Source organism: Oryctolagus cuniculus, chromosome 4, assembly GCF_964237555.1.
Source record: "Oryctolagus cuniculus chromosome 4, mOryCun1.1, whole genome shotgun sequence".
In the NCBI taxonomy this organism is placed as follows: Eukaryota; Metazoa; Chordata; class Mammalia; order Lagomorpha; family Leporidae; genus Oryctolagus; species Oryctolagus cuniculus.
This window is the reverse complement of record NC_091435.1, coordinates 89,529,297-89,548,790: the sequence shown is the minus strand read 5'-3', so window position 1 is coordinate 89,548,790 and position 19,494 is coordinate 89,529,297. Positions and strand designations below refer to the sequence as shown.

Sequence of the window (19,494 nt, the reverse complement as noted above, 5' to 3'; positions counted from 1 at the left end):
AGTGTGGGGAAAATATATATATTTTTTAAGTTGATGTTCTTTCAGTTCACATTCTGCCAAAAACCCCAGGAATGAGATGAGGATAGCAACTGGCAGTATAGCTTAAAGAAATTTGTTCCACTAGGATGCATCAATTATGGAAAGTAGAGATGGAAATGACTGCATAGGCCATTTAATTCTTCCTCAAGACAAGCCAGAAACATACCTTATACTTTCATTCCTAAAGTACATACAGTATTTATCATTCCCTGAGTGGAACCATATGCCACAATAATTCACATTTTATAGTCATGACAGAAGTTAAAAGTTTTTTTTTTAATGTACTAGAGTTAACAGGTTTTGTTAAATACTACTTTTGAAATTTTGTTGAACAATTGAGTACTATGAGGAAAGAAAATTTTACAGGCATATGATAGTTAAGTTTTCTGCTGATAATCTTTCAAACATGATTACCAGCCATAGTTGAATGGCCACTTACAGTTAAATGAAATCACTCATTCAATTTCAATAAGAAAATTCTATACTTTGATACAGTGCAGTTTGTACTATTTAATTAATCTAACTCTGAGAACATAACTGGGATGAGGTATGCACTATCCTCACTTACAGATATTGAAACAGATGCCAAGGATACTCAATTACTTATTATCTGAAACCATTTTATTTTGAATCAATTTAATGCCACAACTATTGGGCCATTCATTCATTCTTGAAAATGGTTGTTGATTATACATGGAATCGGAGATTGAAAGGTCAAGAAGACACAGGCTTTGCCTTGCAGGAATTCAAAGTCTACCCATAAGGCTTCCAAAATTACATGGGGACTCACAGGAGGAAAGAATCAATATGTGATGCGACATTTCACTGACCTTGAAATTGGTTGATTTTCTACTGATCTTGAAGTTGGTAAGGGTAGAAAACAGGTTTTAGTCCCCACAGAGCCTGGCACAAACGTTGGTTGGAGGAATGAATAAGAAAATGCAGTAAGCTATCTGTTCTCTTATTTCTTTGACATGATATTCATCCCTAAAATGATTACTGCACATTCTAGAAACAATAATCAAAACAAAATCTTCCTGACAATGGAGAAATGAGAACAGCGACCCCCTACAGTTGCATTATCTGTCACTTCAATGGATAATGCCTTTCCATGTCACAATTCAGTGTATGTGTCACAATGTCCAGAGTTGGGAGTTGGGGCGCCACAGACATTTTTCTTACATTTTAACAAAAGGCATGCAGCAGCTCACCAGTTAAAGGACAGCTGCATATTTGGCAGCACATATTCCAGGGGAGATTTGAAGGGCCTTGGATCGAGATGTTTGCAAAGCACTGCCAGACATTTAAATAGTTTTTATGAGATCTATAAACGTTCATGTTGTTCATTTAGCCTCACAAGCCTGATGTGCACAGAGAGGTTACTTGAGGCTGGTGAGAATGCCAACTGATAATTATTGAATCTGCCACCTGCAGAAGAACTTCGGAAAATCAGCCTGCTGCATCACAGTAAAGGCACAAGTGCAACATCTTTGGTACAAAAAGTGGGATCTACTCTGGTCTCAGATATTAGACTTAAAAAACCATTCAAATCTGTCATCTATGAAGACAATGTTTTCACGTTTATGGACATGAATGCACAGTGATTTTCCAGGAGTGGTGATGACTTTGCCTTGCATCAAGAACATCTTTTAGTTTGTTGGCCTCATGTAAAGGGGCCATGACTTAAGAAAAATTGTAGTGTTGTCTTTGGAAAGCTATTATATTTGAAGATAAATTAGACACATTTCTGTTTACTCTTTTTGAGCACTGAGACAATCAACATTCAATCCACTCAATAAATATTTAATGAACAACTACTACAAAGCTGGTATATAATAGCCACAAATTAAGTTCCACATGGCAGAGTATGTGACCTTTAAGCACTGAGACTTGTGTTTCACATAAGTTCTTCATTTTTATTTTCATATCCTGTTTTCTTTAAGCTTATTAAGAGTGATTTTCACAAAGAGGGTGGGAGTGAAGAGAAGAAAACATTACTGTCTATTCAGCAAAATGTTTAAAATTTCAGTCCAATAACAAGGTCCAGAGAGGCTAACAGCTGGATTCTGCTGAGTGCAATTACTGAATGCAAACTAGCACTTTAGTCAGAGTCTGCTTAAAAATTTCCATGCCTGACTTGCAAACACATAAGTGGAGTAACAACCATTCTGCAGCCATGAAAGGCCCCAAGACCCAGGTCAAGAGTTCAGTATCTGGTCTTGTCATTGCTGACCCTCCGTTAACATGTTAAAATCTATATTAAATAATTTTTGCCAGTTGCATTTAGATGGCTTTATATGTTCTAAAGGACAGAAAGAGAGACACCCCGCTTCTTTCGCCAACCAACAACTTCTAATTTTTAAGTAGAAAGCAATACTGTAAACAGAATTTAAAATTTCACAGGCATGGGAACTTCAAAATTTTGAAACTTAGCAACATCTAGGAAAGCATTTGAAGAAAGTAAAAATAAAGTCATTATTTATTTTCTCTTTCCTAGTTTGCTTTTCAGTTTAAAGTCACATACAAATTCAAAACACATTGTTCAAAAGGAAATACCTAATCTTCATGATTAAAGTCTGTAAGTACTCAAGCAGTGCCATCTGGTAATTAGTGGCTTCAAATATTGTAAAGGGGCCACTATTGTCGGAATGCAAAGGCAGAAAACTGGAGGGGAAGGCAGAAGAAAGTTACTTATTTTGTAGAACTATGTAAAGTAGACATGTAACTAACCTTGTACACCGCAATAGGAATCTAAAATTCTTGTTTTTAATTTTATTTTATTTAATGAACATAAATTTCCAAAGTACAGCTTATGGATTACAATAGCTTCCCCCCCCATAACTTCCCTCCCACCTGCAATACCCCCCTCTCCCACTCCCTCTCCCCTTCCATTCACATCAAGATTAATTTTCAATTATCTTTATATACAGAAGATCAATTTAGCATATATTAAGTAAAGATTTCAACAGTTTGCACCCACACAGAAACAGAGTGTAAAATACTATTTGAGTACTAGTTATAGCATTAATTAAACACCTAAGAGTAATTGTGTGTTAATTACAGAGTTCAACCAATAGTTTTAAGTAGAACATAAAAAATACTAAAGGGTAAAGTATTAAGTTCTTTTTTTTCTTTTTTTTGTTATATAGTTATTTTTTTATTTAATAAATGTGAATTTACAAAGTGCAACTTTTGTATTGTTGTGGCTCCCCCCCCCCAACCTCCCTCCCTCCCGTGGCCCTCCCCTCTCCCACACCCTCTCCCATCCCGCCCTTCATCACATTTCATTTTCAATTACCTTCATATACTGAAGATCAACTTAGTATATACTAAGCAGGGATTTCAACAGGCTGCACTCATACAACCGAACCAGGTATAGGGTATTGTTCGACTAGTAGTGTTGTTTTTGAGTTTCATAGTTAAACACATTAAGGACAGAGATCCTACGTGGGGAGCATGTACCCAGTGGCTCCTGTTGTTGATTTAACAATTGGCACTCTTATTCATGATGTCAGCAATCACCTGAGACTCTAGCTATGAGCTGTCTAGGCTATGGAAGGCCCTTGAGTTCACCGACTCTGAACTTGTTTAGTCAAGGCCGTATCACAGTGGAGGTTCTTTCCTGCCTTCAGAGAAAGGCGCCTCTCTCCCTGATGGCCTGTTCCTTCTGCTGGGGTCTTGTTCACCAGGATCTTTCATTTAGATTGTTTTTTGCCACCGTGTCATGGCTTTCCATGCCTGTGAGACTCTCATGGACATTTTAGTCAGGTCTGAATGTCCCAAGGGTTGGGAATATGAAATTCTAAATTGAGCTGGGGACTAGGGATTATGGTCACACATGATGCTTTTGGTTTAACTGATCCAGTCCAAAAATTAGGGCAGGTTACCATTAAATCAAGGTGTAGACAGCAAAAAGATCATAGCACTTGGAATCATATGACATGATTCCAAAAAACTTCATTTGTTTCATTAGTCAAGGCATCCAGACATCCTAATAACTTCATTGTCTCTCATAATATATCTATAGCTATGAGTATAGATAGCAATCAATCATAATGTACATCAAAAAGTTCATGGAAAATGGAATTGAATGATATGTTTATTTTACTGCAAAAAAGTGAAATCCATGCATATATGCATTTTAATGAACTTTTTGAAGACCCTTCATATACATTAATTTCAAATATTTTTTCACTAAAATAAGTGGATCTTTTCATTCTCTTTCAATGAATTTCTGAAGTCCCTTTGTGTGTCTATGTGTGTGTGAATGTGTGTGTGAGATGGTAAGTATAGGAAAGTGCTAATAAATATATGGAATGAATCACACGTACTGTAAACATTAAATATATATAAAAATGTAAGAAATGATTACATTTGTGAGGAAAATTTTTAAACAAAAATGTAGCATTTCCCTTCAGAGCAACCTTATGGCTAAAATACTGTATTTACTACTTTGCATCTTTTTCAGTCCTACATTAAACCTATTGGTCTAAAATCAAAGGAATCATTGCTACTTGACATTATCATAGTTACCATTCCCTTTTAAAGATAAGTGGGATTCTAGATGCTAACTGGTCTTAGAAATAAGAGACAGGAGAAGGCAGTAAAATCTCATCCCCAGAGCTCCACATTTGGGGAAAACTGGTCGGCCTTTATAGATGTTTTATAGTCATAAATAACACCTTGGGGGCCATTGGAGGGTGAACCAACGGCAAAGGAAGACCTTTCTCTCTGTCTCTCTCTCACTGTCCACTCTGCCTGTCAAAAAAAAAAAAAAAAAAAAAAACACCTTGGGTAGAAGTCAAACTAAGAAGGATAATCAATTCTTAATGCTAAAAATGAAGGCATATAGTTCTTTTTATTTAAAATGTAACCATCACAGATGGTCATTATTTTTTCCCAAAATAATCTCCAGGAGTAGGACAGTATAATGCACATGGCCTAGTAATGAATGGTTATGAGATGGTAAGTATAGGAAAGTGCTTGGAAATATACAGAAGGAATCAGAATCCCAAGACACTTTTAAATTTTCATTTTGGTAAAATAATAGAAGTGTGTGTTTGTGTTAAAATATAATATTAAATTTATCACATTTCTAGTTAATTGCGGTAAAATCTCATATGAGAGTTATTATATGCCCTCAAAGAGGTAAAGGGAGTTTTCATCCTGTAAGATTCAAAGTCACTAATCAAAATTAAGGAACCAAAATCTAACATCCAGAATGCCACGTGGAGCTCTCCAATGAATGGAGAGGATGCAGTTGAAGAGTGACGAGTGGAAAGAGTGCTAGTATACTACAGGTAATTCACAGCTTTCAGAATCATCTGATTCTCCTTGAACTAGCACTTTATGTTAGTAGAGGATGATGGCAGAATGTAGGTAGCCTAGGAAGACCTGGCATAATTTTTTGTTATATAGGAAGTTCCTCTTGATTCCCTCCTACCCCTGCCACAACTTTATTGAATTGTAACTGACAAGTAGTAATTATGTAATGTAAGTGTAAAACTTGATATTTTATTTTATGTGTTGTCATAAAACGATTACCACATTCAAGTTAATCTACATACCCTCACCTCACACAGTACCTGTTATCAAGTTGTTATCCTGTTCTAGACATCAATCTAGTGTTTACATATCATGACTGGGAACCATAATGAAAGTGAAGATAAAGAGCCCTATGACAATGTGTAGCAAACACCCTCAGTTGCATCTCCCAGGGCCAGATGGAGAGGCCTGGAGTTGCAAGGCAATGCAAAGCCTGAGTTGAAAGTTACCTTACAGTTACCCATTAATCCTCTGTGATTCTTATTTGCATAACAAAATCTTATCTAGGATATAGCACATACATACATGTTGTTCCCACTTTCTAGGGAAATATTTTTCATTTAGCAAGTACTCAGTAAGTGGCTGTGCAAGAGGGAAGTGTGAAGCTTTAATATAAATATGTGGTTTTACAAATACTCCAACCAGTCTCTTCACATATCTTTGTATCCTGCCATAGAACTGCACAGGCTCTGTGTACAGGCTTCCAGGGAGAGGCACCCACTACCTTGTAGATTCAGTTTAACTGTGTTGAGCTACAGCCACGTGAAATCCTCCTCCATGTCCTGGTTCTAACTTACCCAACCACTTCTCAGAAACCCCTCTCATTTCTCCTTTATAATCTTTCTAGAACCCATGATGACCTCAAATCCTCATGTCATTCCCTCCTCCAGGTTAAACATACCCTTTTCGTAGAGCTTAACAAGTTCTCTTTTTCTCATCAAGAACCACCAAGACTTGTGTTTAGAGTACAGTACAGAACCAGGACATATCAATGATGTCATTCTTTAGGACCCTATCTGAGCATTGAGTCAGGGAGTTTGGAGGATAGTTACTTGATGCATTTTTTTTTAATACTGTCTAAAGGGAATCCAAAATTTTCTATTGATAACATGTTGAAATTTGGAACTCTATTGCAGCTTTCCTTTCATTTCTTCTTCCAGGTTTACAGTTATTAAATCTTCTTCCATTAGCAAAAATACTCTTTTTGTAATTTGTGAAACTTGGCAAAGCTCTGGATAATGGGTCAAGGATACAAAAATATGTTACCAGTCTTTATCTATGTCTAGTAAAAATTTTCTAGAAAGAAACAAAATCCAGACAACTGAATTATTGCATAATTCCAGTAATATAACTATTAACATCATAGGTGGTCTTAGAACTTCAGGAGGCAGACTGAAAGTCACATTCTTGAAAGAGTGATTTCACAAAAGCAAATAACATTTGGGGATATTTCTCCTTCTGAAACTAGAACACTCACTTCTGTAGAAGGGCAATCATAAATCAGAAGTATTACTTCATGAAAATTACTTCTTGGAGAACATCACTATCTCTTCTGAATTCAATTAAGTTTACTATCTGTTGCCTGCCTTGTTTTACCTCCATTATGATTTTCAGAATGGGAGTTGGTGAAGTTCTCTTTGAGAAATTCCTGGAGAGACACAGTCATTAATCCATTACTAATCAATGCCCTAACTGTATCCTGAATGTCTACATGTAAGTTCGTGTCCTTCTGACGAGAAAACAACATAGGCAATAGAGAGAAGGGCACAACTTTTTCATAAAATGACTGCTAACTATGTTACCCAAACTGTAAAAGCCTAGAAGAAAGTGCTAACTTATTTTTTTAACATACACAAAAATCAATGTGATAGAATATAGTAGAGTAAGAGGCATGCCTTTTAAAAAAGAAATTTGTTTCTAGCAGACTTTTGACAAATATGTTTTAAATCTGTTTTTGTTACTGAGATAGGAGTTTTGTAATGTTATCTGGATATATTCCAGGAAGCAATAATAAAATGAACAACTGAAATATATTGCATTCTTCCACTTTCCAGGTTGTAGATTGTGGTATACACTGAAAATAAATATAAAATAAAAAAAAACTGTTACAACTTACTTCATTTTAGTTAAGATGGTGCACATCTGCTGGTCAAACAAATGACATTTATAAAATAAAAACAAAATAAGAAAGCAAAAGAAATATTAGGTGTCCAACTCCATTCCCAAGATATTTTGAAAATTATCAAGCAATACTTCTTCAGTGCTTGCTAGAAGTAGAAATTAATCCCCAGATGCTTACTGACTTCTCACTGCACTTCATAATCCTAACACATGACATATTAGTTTTAGCAGAACCAGTTCCAAATGGGAGAAATTTTACAGTACGGAGAAGTCAGCCCACTGGTATGATATAGAAATATGATTCCAGCCAAGGCACATTCCCTCTGCTCTTGTGCCCCTTTCAGTTGCCACATCTTTTTCTAAAACAGATGGCACACAGACTATAATTCTGACATTTGTCTCCCTTATGGTCCCAATAAGAATTCTAAGACATCATGTATCACACTCCACTTAGAACTAAGGCATAAGACTCCTCACCAGGGACACTCCACTAATTCTGCAAAAGCTCGCATTTATCAAGAGAACCAACACCAATAACCTCCAAAATTAATACTGGAACATGACATAATATATAATGTTAAAAGAAAAAATATATATATTCATATAAATATATGGTAGAAGTAAAGTATTAGAAAAATCATACAGGAAACTGATTAGTTATACTTGAAAAATCAACCAGGATGCATCCATTCATTCCATAAGTATGGAGGAAATGCCTACTACATGTTAGAGGAGGCTCTTATCAAGTAACTCAGAGGAAAACAAAAGAGAGCCACAAGTTGTAGATAAAAAGAAGGTATGCAATGGAGAGGAAAATGTTAAATTGATAAGATTATAGTAGCTATAAATTTCACTCTAAAAACGAAAGTTGATCATGAGAAGAGCCATGCAGGAAGAAGGAGACACCTTTGGATAGGATGGCTAGGAAGAACTCTGAGAGGGGATAACAAGGCCAGGGAAGCAATGTATCTAAGGCAGAGAGAAAAAGTAGTATAAAAGGTTCCTGGAAGGAGCCCTATGACACCTCGGAGAAAGAAAAACAGAGGAAATTGTACGGGACTAACATGAGGGAAGGCTTGACAATCAGACAGGATCCACATCATCTAAGATATTGCAGGCCAAACAAAGTTGCTTGGATCGATTACTAAATTATGAGAAAAGTAACGCAATTTGGTTTTATGCTTAGATCTGAGCTTCCTGACAGGTGAAATCTGTAAATTTGTTTTTCTCTCAGTAAGGAAATTAGAGCAGTCACAGCAAGGAAAAAAAAAAAAAACTGAAGATAAAGTTCACATTTTTTTCTCCCCTATGACCTGCATTCCTGCTTACTGGCTTTTACTCTTGCCCCGCATCCTACTCTCAGTAAATTCCTTCAGATATTCTTGTTCTAACTCTGCAGAGGGAAAAGACTAACCACAAGGATGAGATGGACCGTTTTATGGGTCCTTAGCAAGACAACAGCTCCCAGTCAAGCACTAATGTAGGTGTTGGTCTGAAGTATTTTTGTACATGTGATTAAATTCCATAATCAGTTGATTTAAGCAAAGGAGATTATCCCACACAACCTGGGTAAGCCTGGTTCAATTAGTTAAATGGCCTTAAGAACAAAGTTGAAGGGGCTTAGTAGAGAATTTCTTCTTCCTCCAGTAAAAAGAAATTCTTGTAGACAGAAACTTCAGCACTTGACCACATATTCAAGCTTGCCCTTCCTAGTGGCCTGCCCTAAGGATTTAAGATGTTCCTGCCAGGCCTCCAAACCATACAAGCCATTTCCTTACAATACAGCCCTTATACACCAGGTTCTATTTTTCTGGTTGAATTCTGAGTAACCCAAGATGTCACACTTATGTTACAGTAATGTCTTTAAGATGATCAGTGCCAAACACTAACAGGGTAGAAGTCAACATAATTTCAAATTTCATTTCTGTGACCCATTCAACATGGGTTCTATTTGGTGGGAGCAGGAGAAAGGAAGAACAGTCTCCTCAGGCATAGTGCTGTCAAATTCCATAGCACTTGTCAAATAAACTCCCGGCAGATGATGATGCAGTCAGGAGCAGCGGTTGGGAGCCCTCATGAATTGGATATGTGAGTCAGTATAATGCTGGATGCCTTTGCTGGAATAGTTTGTCATAGTGACCAGTAATGCTAAAAACAAATATTTCAACTACAAAACCTCACAGATAATGAATTACTTTAAAGAAATAATTGGCTATGAACATAAAAAATATACAAAGCGATTTTGCTCAAATTTGTAACTGTATGAAAGAGTTAATATAACCAAATACCCAGAATCTGTGAATTAAAGAAATTTATTGCCTCCTTCCTCCCACCCCTCCAACATTGTGGCTTAAGCCCCCTGCAGCTCTGGCATCTCATATGAGCTCCAATTGGAGCCTTGGATGCTCTACTTCTGATCCAGCTCCCTGATGATGAGCCCAGGAAAGCAGCAGGGGGATGGCCCAAGTCCTTGGGCCCCTACACCCACGTGGGAGATCCAGAGGAGGCTCTGGGCTCCTGGCTTCAGCATGGTACAGCCCCTGATGTTACAGCCATTTGGGGAAGAAAGATTTAAGAATATTGAAAAATGTTATATTAGAATGTAACAATACAGGTTACAGATAGTACAAAAAATGACACCCGTTTTGAAAGAAATAGTTCAAAGCATAGGGAAAAAAAAATGGAAAGATACACCTCATGATGTAATCATTGATTATCCAAGGGCATTGACCTTATCTGATAATTGTCATTTTCTTCTTCTTATTTCTATGCTGCAAGCTTTTTTTTTTGCAAGTAATGCTTATTATTCTCTTAAAAAGTAAATATTGTTTATTTTAAAAAATTATAATAAAAAGTATGCCTTTCATTTTAAAACAAGAATTTTTTTTTTTTTTAATTAAAAGTCCACGCTGAGTGTTTATAGCCCAGTCGCATCATCCAGCCATGCTCTGACCCATCTGCACTATCGGGGTAAGACTGTGTCTACCTTACACTTCCTCATGTTCTGAGCATCTTCAGTCTTGCCAGGCTGCCACAGCTTCACAAGCTCCATGTCAATTAAGTATCTTTTCCCCAACTTCATTTATTCTCTATGTCCCCAGACTCCTTTAACATGGATATAAATCTCCCGCAATGTCTAATATGGCCTGATCCTATTCATGTTATTTGCTTATTTGCTGATCCCTATATGCCCACAATCTTCATTTTGGTGTTTTTGCCAGATACTTTCAAGGAGAACCCAAACCTTACCCACATTGATCCTGAGGGGTCTTGTGTACTTCTTCTCTGATGAGGAGTGACATCAGCCTATCCATTACAAACATGCCATGAACTCCCACATTTGTCACTGGTTTTGTTTCCTCTGCTTTAGGCTCCTTTCTGTGTCCACCCACTTTGACAAAGCACAGAGATCTACTCATATTTCAAAGGGAACTCAATTATCACTTACTCCCTGAATTCTTTCCAGATCCCTGTAATCACAAACAGTGAATCATGTCAAATTCTCAAAGAATTGTGTTTTTGAACTACTTGTGTTTTTGAACTACGATGCTATTTGAGATAGCCTGTTTTTCAATCTGGACAGTTGAATCCATCTTATTTATTTTTAATCTCATAAGTATTTTTCCTTTAGTCTCCTAATGAGTAGTTAACAGAACTGAAATGATCTGCAATATGGGTGAATATTAAAGACGTTGCAAATAAAATGATAGAATATGCCTTCTATCTTTTTTCCTCAACCATTACTATAATGCTGGCTATCAGGTTTGACTATATTGGACTGAAGATTCATTCAGTGGCTATAAAAGTCATTTGCAGGAAGGAAGATCAATAATCTAAAGCCAATAGTTCTAAATCTGGGGCGGGGGGCAAAAACTTGAGTAGGAAGTTTTTATTAGTTTACTTATTTTAGCTATTTGGATGTCAGTGCCACAACCCAGCATAAGACCCATCAAATCATAATGCTCAGGAATGTGACAGAGAAACCTGTGTTTTAAAAAGCTCTAGATGTTCTCAAGATCTGGTATTCTTATCTATTTCACTGATTTGGGATCTAGGGCAATGAAAAAAATAAAATACACACCACTACATTATTCAAAAACAAGAGGTAATTTTTTGATGGTAGGATGGAGGTTGATCAAGATGTGTCCTTTTCCACCCCTCCTAAGGTACATGGGGCTTGTGATTTCCCATGTTCCAGGGCAGGGATTGTTATACTTCGTTCCTAGAAAGCCCTCAGTGACACCACTTTGCAGGATATAGCAGAGCTGGCTATGTCACCAAAATGACTCTTTTCACTTATTTTTTATCAAAATTTTTCAAGAGATTTATTTTCTGAAATAGTTTCTACTAATAAGAAAGAGACTTAAAAATGCAAGTAATCACACTGGGTTTTGTTTCATTTTATTAGAGATTCTTTTCACCTGATAGTGTACCAAAAGACTTCTGATAGCCTATGACATTAATAACCAACTACATCAGAAAAAAAAAAAGAGAAAGTTAAAAATTAAAATTTTCTATTATTTGCCATAAACTTCAGCTTGCCATTGTTAACCTATTTAAAAGCTATTGCTTTCTATCTCTTTTTAACTGTATTACGTTTGTAAAGATTTACATATGATTTTCACAAAATCATCACCCTGGAGGAAGTTTCTGGAATTGAAATTTTTTTTATTTTCTAAAATATATATTTACTTGTAATTGATAAATAGTAATTTTACACATTTATAGACTATAGTAAAAAACTTTAATATATCTATACAATGCATAATGATCAGGGTAATCTTAGACATTTTTCTTTTGTTTGGGGACATTCAAAATCCTCTCTACTAGATATTTTGAAATACAGAATTAATTGCTGTCAATAGTGGTTACCCTATTATGCTATAGAACATTAGAAGTCAGAACTGGAGACTTTTAATGCCTGGTTGGACTACAGGGACAACAGCTGGAGATCAGCTGCAACACATACTAGAAGCAATGCTTCTCCTGGGTCAGTATCATATCATTCACAAGTATTTTCTAAAAAAAAGCCCTGTAAGAGACAGGAAGGGACTACCCTTTGCCATCTCCTATCTATATGTCATTTCAGTCTTAGAACATTCCACAGAGACAAAAAATAGCTTTGCAGGTGTGTGCAAATGTGTCAAGGTAGCATTTCTTTTCTTTTCAAAATCTTTTATTATAAAGTGAACAGATTTCATGTATTTAATAGATACAGTTCTAAGAAAATAACCATCTTTTCTCCCTCAAACCCCTCTCTTTCCTTCCTTTCTTCCCCCACTCCTTAATTTTTGCAATAGCATATGTTCAATTTACTTTATAATGGCTTCCCATCACAGCTGTGTTGGAATCTGCTTCAGATTCTGGCTTCAAATTACACAAGACATGATTAAGGGCATATCCATGAATCGGCCTCAACTCTTGCCGAAATAGTAGTTTTCTATATAGAAGACTACAAGAAAAGAAAAAAAATAGAAAGTCAGAAAATAGAAGAGTAAGAGAAACTGCACGCCCTTAAGACTTGCTCATAACTGAAACCTATGATGAGGAGAGCAGGCTCAGAGACTGCTTAGAAAAGACACGGGGTATACCACCTAAGTTTGCAACAGGCACATGGTTATTTTCAGTCACATTAATTAAGTGCAATGCACAGTGCCTACACATAAATAAAACCAGATGTTTAAGATGTGGTTCAACCATTACCCTATATTTGCTCACATCTCCTCCTACTCTCTTATACCTCTTTCAGAAAATTGGCTTTCTGCCTGAACACCAGGGGAGGAGAAGCAAAAAGAAGAAGAAGAAGAAAAAAAAAAGAGTTGTAGGGATATGGTCTTGCTCTCCTGTTGATGAGTGGCTGTTGATGTGTGTGATGTGTGGTAAATGTATTTGGCTTTCCTGACCTCTCTGAGGGAAAGCTAAGATTTTTTTTGAAGCAATTGAGATTCTTGGAGAATTATTTTTTCATCATACATCAATTTATCAACCTTCATGAAAACTTTCAAAACTGTCAGCTATGTATAAATAAGCCTTATTACTCATCCTTTGCCACACATACATGCACATAGTGTGTGTGTGCATGCCTGTGTGTTTATAAGCATGTATTAATACTTGTGCAGAGAATCATTTCATATAATCAAAGTCATTTGGTCTACCTCTATAAGTATATTTCCCAATTTATGTTCTTAATCATATTTTTTCCAAAATACATAGAAAGTCTTGAGGTTTACATAAATTTAGGAAATGCTGGGATACATAAAATTAAACAGATCTCCTTATTGTGAATTTTCAGTCTTAAATATAATGATGCATACTGTGAATATTCAAGAAGGTAATGGGGTGAGGTTGTGGCACAATGAATTAACCTGCTTATTGGGATGCCTCTACCCTAGAGCAGAGAGCCTTGTTCAAGTCCTATCTCCTCTGCTTCTGATCCAGCATCCTGCGAATGCAACCTGGAAGGAAGTATATGTTGGATAAAATACTTGGGTCACTGCCAACAACCTGGGAGACCAGGATGGAGTCTCTGGCTCATTGCTTTGGTTTGAGACAGGCTTAGCTGTTGCAGGCATTTGGAGAATAAACCACAGATTGGAAGATCTCTCTCCTTGTCTCTCTCGCTCTCATTTTTTCCTTTGAAATAAATAAATAAATGTTTTCTGAAAAGAAGTTAATGTATTCATGCTACATGAGTAAATCTCTCAGAGCTAGTTGATCAGAATCTTGCAAAATATCTTGAGAGGACAGTGACCTGTAGGGCATATTGTGAGAAATGCTGATCCAAATTAACCCAAGGTATTTGTCCAATCTCTGGTTTAATTTTCCTTGTGTGAAGAAAATCACTACACTGCAAAAGAGTTCATTCTGTCCTACAAAAGATCTAAGTGAAAACATAATATTTTTCTTTCAGTGAACCATAATCTACTTCCTATAACATCTACCATTGCTCCTGGTTTTTCAATTTGAAAGAAAAAAAGAAGACTAATGTAATCCCTTTTTCCTGTGAGAGCTTTTAAAATATTTCAAAGCACAATAATCATACTCCCACAAAATCTTCCATTTTCCCAGAATAAAAGGTCACCAGTTCTTAAATGAATGTGTCAAATTACAAGACTCAACTCTCTCTCTTTGTCTTGAGACAAGCCATTCAGAAATGAACACAGAAATTCAGACAGGTTTATAGAGATGCAGCCCTAAATCTCATTTCTTTGTGGACTTTTATATTCCTTTTTAACCAGGCATGGCTCATCATTAATGCACTGAAATGTTTGAGTCCTCATAAATGGACTGTCAGTTCAATACAGTTCTTTGGCTGTATGCTTAATTATTTGTATATAGATGAATTGTTTGAGGAATATTAGGGAAATAACTCCTGTAGATTTAATTTACACTGCATCACAGAAACACTGCTTTAGAATAAATTGGTTATCTTTTCTCAGTTCCCTTATTTTATAGATTGGCTTTATCTCAGCTTCATGAATTTTCATCACTTTAAAAGCATGAAGAGTAGTACCTGGAAATTCACAAGTAGAGTCCCCCTCCAGTTTGAAACTAATACATTATTTGATGCCTGGTAAATCCTTTCATGCAGATACAAACCAAGATAATACCAATCAGGAAATATTTTTCTATCTGGTCATGAACATCAGAATGTAATGAAAGACACAGTCAGGTGCCCTTTGAAATTGAGATATGAATCTGCAGCAAACTCTTAATCTCCAATCTCAAATAGCCTAGTCCCAAAGCTGTAGATAATACAGTTCTTGTTAATTCACCATCTATGTCATAAATAATAGGATCATCATGCAATTTGATTTGTCATAGATGTCTTAGAAACAGAAGTATTAATAGCAATCAGTGTAGGTGCAGGTTAGGATCAGAAGGAAATAGGCTGTCAATAGTTTGGGAGGTTATTGTAGGTAACAGGAGAGGGAGGAGGCAATTGAAAACTTCATTATAGTCATGAAGATGGATAAACAGTATAAGTAAGAATGTTTCATTTTTCTGTATGAAAAATGGGACTGGAAAAAATGACATAGAACATTATGGTGTTAAGATAAACAGTGTTGGAGCAGGTGTTTAGCCTAGCAGGTAAGACAGCTGCATCCCATGTCAGAGTAGCTGGTTTTGATTCTTGTCTTCTGATTCCAACTTCTTGCCAATGCAGACCTTAGGAGGCAGCAGTGATGGCTCAAGTAATTGTCTTTCTGCTACCAAAATGGGAGACTGAGATCACAGTCTGGTCTCTCTGCTTTGGCCCCAGCCCATTTCCTGCCCTTGGCAGGGATTTAGGGAGTGAACCACTGGATGGGAGCTTTCTCCTTCTACCTCCCTCCTCCACCGTCCCTCTTCTTTTCCCTGGGTCAGAGCCTTCTCCTTCTCTCTCTTCCCCACTCTCTTAATACACCTACCCATCTTTTGCTCTCTCAGTTCATCTAAATCTCCCTCTTTTCCTCTTTGTTTCTGTCTCTCCAATAAATAAAAAAGTATAAAGATAATGTCATCTCAATCTTTACTCAATGTAGTTTAATATGAGAAAGATGAAATACTTTAACTTTCTATACACTGTACTCCTCAGTTAAAAACCAAATAGATACAAATATTGAGAACTTAGTAGTTGTTAACAATGATATCTTCCTTAAAGAAGAGCTTTTATAAAACAATGACACAGCTTATTTTATTTTCTTTTGAAGGAAGCAAAGGAAATCTGCTACTGGGTAAATTCAGTTGTCTTATAGATGATCTGCAAAATTTCCAACAATCTCACTGAAGTAGATAATAGGAAACTGCAATACTTGTTTATCCTTTTAAGAACAAATACTACTTTCAAATCACTTTCCCTACCCAAGATTGAAGCTGCCAGGTTTCAGCCCACAGTGAATTCTTGCAGCTGGATTAGGATCCCCCACGAAAGGACTTAAAAAATAGAAGTGCTGAGGGAGGCAATTCAAGGGAGGCATTTCAGCTGTGGGGGAGGATGGAAAATTTTTGAGCACAAGGACTTCCTGTCTCAGAGCTGGGAATGCCATTTTGAAAGGCTTTGTCACCCATTTGTTCTAGTCACTCTTACAAAACTTGTGAGGCTGTCCAGTGGGGCTGGGGGTCTGTGGACCCCTTCAGACATAGGTAGAATGTCATTCACAAGCAAGCTGGAAAGCCTGTCTCCAGACCAACTGGCATCTCCCCCACTAACAGCTTCTTATGCTGCGTGTGTGACCCTGCAGCTTTAAATCACACCTTCGGTGGGGGTGGGTACAATCTTTCACTCAGAGCTGGCAGGGGAAAGGGCTGAGCCCTGGGGAGAGTCGGACTGGCTCTAGGAGATCCTGGCCATCTTGTGTGACCCTTGTGGTTTTAAATCATGCCTTCAAGTTAGTTGCAGTCTTCCACCCACGGCTAGCAGAGGAGGGTGCTGACCCCTTAAGGAGACAGACAGTCTCCAGGAGTTCCCCACTATCTCCATGAACTCCAAGACAAGCAACATACATATGTGAAACCCCCTGTCTAGTGGGCACCCCTACAGAATGACCCAATGAACAGACAGTAATGCCTTAAAAACCAGGGACACTTCCTCAAAGCCAGTGTCCCACCTGGGCACTCCACCTGGTCTCCTCTTCAACCAAACGCTTTTTCTGGCACTTGCCAAATAGAAATTTCTTTTCCCTCTAATAAAAGTTTCTGCCTCTTTGCAAATTGCTTCCCAGCTTTTTGTTTCTACACTAAGTTGAGGAAAAGAACCCACGAGACTCACTCTGGCAATCGCCCTCCCCTCTGTGACTGGTAACAACCTGGGAAAGAATTCTTGAGAGAACACAATTTCTTTTTGGTAAACTTGAGGATTCTGGCTTTTTCCCATACTAATCCACTTTTTGCAGCCCTTCCTGGAAACTGCCTGGCCATCAGGCCTAGGAACACACTATCAAGTATTGCCCAGATGTTGCCACTCCACCAGGTGTTATGGGAAGTAGCTTGCAAATTAAGCTTAAAGTTCCTCCTCCTTCACATGGTAGGGTTGTATTGCCTCATTATCATCTTGTTCTGCATTTTGAAGAGCTCTTCCTTTTCAAAATCCATCATAAATGGCTAGCCCCAAAGAAAAACATTTTTCCAAGAACTATTCTACAGGAAATGCAAAATGAAGTGGATTTTCAAATGCGTTGGTCCTCCTGGGGCCCTTTTCCTGCCCTCTGTAGTTGGAATGGGAGGGACCTCAATTAATCAGGGGACTTCCTTGACTTTTCCAATATAAACAGGAATATGTAACATGTGCATCCCAGGTTAAGGAGAACACTGACCTGGGGCTCATAAACAAGCTGTAGCAGGAATAATATCAAGATACACATAATGTATACTCTCAAGTTCAGCAGTTTCCTTCTTACTTACCCAAGTTTGCTTTGGTTTGAATACAAACTTCTAAAAATCCCCCAAACTGATTTTCTTGTGCCAAAGTTCATTATAGTTGACTTATAGAACACTGAAAAAATGAAATTCACATGAGTGTGCTCTTATTTCATCCCTTTTTCTTAAATAACAAGCACCATAGCAAAACAGTTTTTCAATTCATTTGCTATTAAACAAAATGTAAACAAAAGTCTGGGAAAGCAACACTTGCCAGAGAGGAAGTGCTGTTTTTTCCCTTTCTCTAGTTTCACTGAATACCAAAAGATCCAGTATTTAAATATGCAAGGCATCTAGTAATTATACCTCAAGAGTCAGACAATGTTCATGGTTATATTTCACAAAATTATCATATTCTGTTTATGGAAGTTGAAGATTATTATGAGGAAATTAAGGCAAGTATGAACAAAATAGACTCTAGGTTCCAAAAAGAACAAAAAATATAATATGGCATCATTCTCAACTTATTCTTCCGGCTTTTCTTATTTATATTTTTAATGGATAATAAAAAATTATCCTTATAAAGTGATTCCATGGAAAATACTTCAATAAGGAGCCTCTAATTTTTTTTTTCTTTTTTAGTATGTATCACACTTTCTAATATGGTTTTATTTGTGTATTTATTTGTGCTATGAACTGGATGTTTGTGTCCCATCAAAATTCATATGCTAATTTCCTAATTTTATGAGGCTATGCTTGGAGATAGGGCCTCTAAGTGACATAGGCAGGGAGGTAGTTAGCAAGGAGAAGCTAAAGTCTCCAGCCCCTCCCTGTACCCCTGCCTGCACTGCAGCCCTGCCTATACCACCCAAACAACACACCCACTAACCACTGCTTAGGACTGGCACAGACCAAAAATACTCAGCCTGCCTGCCAGCTTCATCCCTGCAATGGCTGTTAGCTTATCACAGTATCATTATAATGAAATCACCATGGCTGACATTCCTACTCCCATCAAACACTGGACACCATGACACTCCAGAGTTTTCCCCAACATGCAAGGAAATGGGTAGCTCTCAAGCCCTGTCCCAAACTCCAACCACTATAAATATTCTGTTGAACTCCACCACAAACATCAACTCCTTTGCCTCCAGCTTATAAAGGAACGGCCCTTAACCTGCCTGCTCTACTTAAGTACGCAGTTTCACTTTGCTTGCAAATAAATCTTGCTTCTCTGCTGATCTTTACCTATGTCTTATCTTTGAATTCCTTCTTATGTCAGGGACAAAAACTTGGATCCAGCTCCCCAGACATAAGGAAATAATTATGGTTGAATGAGGTCATTAGAGTGGGGCCTGTCATGATAGGATTGTGCTTTCGTAAGAAGAGACTTGAAGGCTCTCTCTCGCTCTTTCTCTGTTACTCTCTGTCTCTGTTTCTCTCCCTCTCTCTCTCTCTCTCTGTGTTTCTCTCTGTGTTTCTCTCTCTCTCTCTGTCTGTCTCACACACACACGCACACACACACACACACACACACACACCAAAGGGAAGTCCATGTCAGGATGCAGAGAGAACATGGTCATCTGCAAGTCAAGAAGACGTCCCTGACCAGAAACAGTATCAGCTGGATCCTTTGCTCTGGACTTCTAGCTTTTACATCTGTGAGAAAAT

At 37.3% G+C, this 19,494-nt stretch overlaps 1 protein-coding gene and 1 long non-coding RNA gene across 2 annotated transcripts in view; both read right to left on the bottom strand.

The window, feature by feature from the left end:
• Nucleotides 1-19,494, bottom strand: part of P3H2 (prolyl 3-hydroxylase 2) — a 165,795-nt gene that overhangs the window by 83,195 nt on the left and 63,106 nt on the right. The gene's annotated exons all lie outside the window — the stretch shown is intronic.
• The window catches only part of LOC138849320 (uncharacterized), an 83,217-nt gene that overhangs the window by 38,599 nt on the left and 25,124 nt on the right, over nucleotides 1-19,494 (bottom strand). The window contains exons 1-3 of the long non-coding RNA XR_011388005.1: nucleotides 4,829-19,494; nucleotides 3,338-4,721; nucleotides 870-942 (exon numbers count right to left, since the gene is read on the bottom strand). The exon at nucleotides 4,829-19,494 is cut by the window's right edge and continues 25,124 nt beyond it. This is a non-coding gene — a long non-coding RNA (uncharacterized lncRNA). The remainder of the gene's footprint in view (nucleotides 1-869; nucleotides 943-3,337; nucleotides 4,722-4,828) is intronic.